The sequence below is a fragment of the Myotis daubentonii genome, chromosome 6, assembly GCF_963259705.1.
Source record: "Myotis daubentonii chromosome 6, mMyoDau2.1, whole genome shotgun sequence".
In the NCBI taxonomy this organism is placed as follows: Eukaryota; Metazoa; Chordata; class Mammalia; order Chiroptera; family Vespertilionidae; genus Myotis; species Myotis daubentonii.
In genome coordinates, this window is record NC_081845.1 from 61,040,241 (window position 1) to 61,044,668 (window position 4,428).

At 36.8% G+C, this 4,428-nt stretch overlaps 1 pseudogene; it reads right to left on the reverse strand.

Moving 5' to 3' along the window:
• Window positions 1–3,670: 3,670 nt before the first annotated feature.
• On the reverse strand, window positions 3,671–4,210 carry LOC132237590 (large ribosomal subunit protein uL23-like; annotated as a pseudogene).
• Between the last annotated feature and the right edge of the window lie 218 nt (window positions 4,211–4,428).

The window sequence follows — 4,428 nt, forward strand, 5'->3', positions numbered from 1 at the left end:
AGAGGAATTTCAGCCTATGTGTATTGTGATTCTGTGTTGACAAAGCAGCCTTTTTGTTAATTTAACTATTTATTTTTTTCTATAAGACATTTTAACATTACACGGAGAAGAATGCCCCAGCTTGAATTCTGTAGGACATGATTTCCTTTAAATGTTATCAAGGTTGTATGAGAAAAAAAAAAGAATGTATAATATGTAAATTTTGGAAATGGGGTGGTAAAAAAAGAAAGTAGGCAGATTGACTTTAACAAAAACTGCAAATTTAGCGGTGGGGGGGGGGGGGAGTTGGAATGGTGAGTTTCCCAGTCACATTTGACCTAGAACTTCCTTTTATTGAGTATCCTATAGACTAATGGGTAGGAGGAGTGTGCTGTGAAATGTTGGTGTAGAAACTGCTGTTAGTGAGCAAGAAATGCAAATACCAAGCTGAGAATCAAGATATCACTCAATTTACACGATGGTCTTTATGGTCTGAAATGTAGAGAGCCTGCAATTTTTCAGGTACTTCTGGCCTGACATTTCCTGTCTTTCACTCACCATGCTCAGCCAGCTATCTATCTATCTATCTATCTATCTATCTATCTATCTATCTATCTATCTATCTATTAAAATATGTCTATATTGACTTCAGAGAGAGGAAGAGAGAGGGAGAGAGAGAAACACCAATGATGAGAGAGAATCATTAATTGCTGCCTCTTACATGCACACTACTGGAGGTTGAGCCTGCAACCCAGGCATGTGCCCTGACTGGGAATCAAATCATCACCTCCTGGCTCATGAATCCATGCTCAACCTCTGGGCAACACTGGTCAGGCCATGCTCCACCTTTTTACTGCCTTTATATGGTCAGAGCTGTCTACTATACTTAATGCTGAAGGATTGCAAGGCTTCTGACCATTAATTGTTATATTTGCAAGTTTACCCATGAAACACTGACAGTGTGTGATATAGGTAAAGGAACAAATTTATTTCATGGGATTGTTATATGTCCACCTCATAAATGTCTGAAATGTCACTATGACACAGACTATGTCATCTTAATATATAGCTCTTTTAAAAAATTTCTATTAACTTTTGTATCTCAAAGCACTAAAAATCAGTGATGATTGATTAACAGTAGTAGTAAAATTTTCAGGATGAAGCACTCATTCTCCAAACTGCCAGGTGTGTTGGCCTCCAGTAGCTCACAGTGAGTGTCTGCTCAGCAATTGTCCTCAACAAGAGGGCGCAGCCTGCCTGAGGGAGCAACCCACATCCAATGACTAGCGATGTGGCTGGCATGCAAAGGCCAGGCCCTAACTCAATTCTGGACAACTCTAAAGGGCCAGTGTGACTGCAAACCTCCCCGTGAATTCTGCTGAGGCCTTTATTGCAAGTTCATCATGTTTAACCTCTCCTTCTGCTCAATCTGTCTTCCTGCATTCTTCTCACAGATGTTGGTCCCAACAGCCCTGCACAATAAACTCCCTGTACCACATCTGTATTTCAGGCTGTTTCCTGACGGATCTTACTTAGGTAATGGTATCTTCTACAGGAACCCAGGTCTACAGGGTGTCCACAAGCATGGAAAAGAAGGCTGAGTTTGTATCTACTTGAGTTGATTGAAGCAAATATGGGTTGTCCTAACGTCTAAAAGTAATACCCATCCTAAAGTGCATTAACCAAAATGCTTTTGTAGAGGGAATTTACTCTTTAATGAAAATGAGAAGTTTCTACTTTTCTCACTGTAGGGGAAGCTGGAGAAAATAAAATTATATATGTGGTCATCATGGCCTTTCCTAGGGAACCAGACTTGGTTCATGTTGTCAGTCATTTTCAATCATTACACCCCAAGTACTGGGCCTAAATCAGATGTAGGGAGGACATGAAACCAGCTTTACTCTCCTAATATGACCTGCATTTCTAAATAAAAACATTTGCACATGGGAGAATCACCAAATTTTGACTATTAGGCTAAGTCAAGAGGCTGTAAATCTAGGGAGCCTCCACTAGTTGTGAGAAACACTGTAATTGCCTAGAGAAGGGCTAATCTTGAGGAAATGAGGTAAATTCAGTAACAGGCGTGAATGGTGGAGAGTGAGGGAGGGAATGGGATCATTTGACTTCTGACAGCAAATGCTACATTAAAATAATCATCTCCTTTCTCTCCTCCTCCACTTACATTTATTGAACATAATTTTATGTCAGACTATGGGGATATTTTTTATCTAGTGTTATGAGGTAGGTATTTATCCCTGTTTAAAGATGAACAAACTAATGCTCACAAAAATCAAGTAAACGGCACAAAGCTACCATCTAGCTCCAAAGCCACATTCTTTCCATTGTACATTTATAATGGAAAGTATGTTTTGTGCTCTTTTATAGCAAGAGAATTAACTACTATCTATATTCAAAAAGTTTCAATTATTTAATCCAACAGAATTATAAATTACTCTCAATATACCAGTTAGGGTGAATTTTGCCTAATAAATTGATATTGAGGAGTAGATAATTTCATGCTTGGTGCTATAACTAAGAAGAATAATGGTAAAAGTAAAAAAATTTCAAAGTGAATTCAGATACTAATTAGGCCTTTGTTTTTTAGATAACTAAGCATCTTGGAAAGAAAAATGCAAATGCTCACTGAAGACATTGACTTGTATCATAATTATACCATTAAATATACTGAAAATACCAGTTACCAAGTTGATTATGAAACTAGGTAAATTAAGTTGGTTACCATAGTTGCTGAGTTTATTATTGGTTGTTCTCTTTAAAGTTTAAAAGAAGTTCGAAAAAACTCAGAATTACTGTGAGAACTCTCCTATTTCTCAGGGGTCAGAATATAACTATCTGTGGGAATAGAAGGAAACTCTATTATTATCTCATCTATATATCATTTCTAGGACTACCTCAGGAGAGAAAGAGTGACTTGTATCTTAGGAGAATGGGGAAAGAAGAAATATAAGGTATTTAACTCCTGTTCTCTTGGTATCAGCTATGAAGCCAATCAGGATTTAAGAAAAAGTTTTAAAAGTAACTCAGATTTACACACATCCAGTCTAGGATGAATCCAGAACTGTAAATTAGGTTTCCTTATTTCAGGCTGAAGTATTTCATAGAAGTAGTTATGTTAAATATTTAATGTTAATGCAATTGCTGAGTTATATAGTAAAATTAGCAGAATGGAATATATTTATCATTGAATCACCAATTTTTAAATGTGAGGTATATATTAGACAGGCTTACACCAACTTTACAGTGATGAGAAATATAGACAGATGTAATTATTCAGCAGGATTATTAATATTGTTTATGGTATCCATTTGTAATATGCTGAATTAAGAGGCATATTGAAGGTATAACGGAACTTGAACAAGGATGTATTGAGGTAAATAAGCAAAAAAATGTTTCAGTAAAACATATTCTCCATTTCACATTTTAATATGGCTATACAGAAAAAATAAAATACCAATAAATTCATGTTAGAAATAGATGTTTCTAGAAGTATTAGTCAAAATTTTGTTTATTATATTTTAAAAGCACCAAGAGGCTAGTGAAAGGAAAGCAATAGTAATCCCTCAGTAAAACAAGACATTCATTTAAGATGTAAAAATTACTTTCTGAATTGATCAAGTTCATGTTTATTTTTTAAAATATAAATTAACTTCAATTGAAGCATATTGTTTTATTATGCTATATTTTTTTTACAGTGTAAAATTTTTATATTTAGAATTAGGCAGCTGGACTCAGTGTAGATGATTCCAGTTTTGTTGGCAAATCCAAAGCATCACAGTCAGGAGCCAGTCGAACATACGCCTTCTTCTCGCCGTCAGGCCTGATCGGGGTGTTGACCTCGGCCCCTCAATGTCATAGAGCTTCTTCACAGCCGGTTGGATCTGGTGCTTGTGGGCCTTGACCTCCACAGTGAACACTGGTGTATTATTGTCTTCCATCTTCTTCATGGCTGACTGGTAGTCAGGGGGAATTTGATGATGGCATAGTGGTCACGCTTGTTTCTCCTGGGTGCGCTCTTCCGAGGGTATTTAGGCTGCCTCCGGAGCCTTAGTGTCTTTGGCTGTCAGAAGGTGGGTGACATGCGGATTTTTTTTGTGTGTATGTGGCTGTGGACACCTTTCAACACTTCTTTCTTTGCCTTCAAAGCCTTGGCTTTGGCTTTGGCTTTGGCTTTGGGAGGGGCAGGGGCTTCCTTCTTAGCTTTTGGTGCCATCTTCGTAAAAAGATATGCTAATTTCTTGATCATTAATGTGTGCACAGGTGAGTCAACACTAATTTGTTATTTTGCACATTAATGTTGCAATGGCACTATTAGATATTTACATTCAAACATATAATAGGTATTTTTCCTCTGGGAAAATTTTATTTTTCTTGTTTACTAAATGACATTCTCTGAAACAATCTTATTTCAGTCACTGTTTGGGCAGTTAT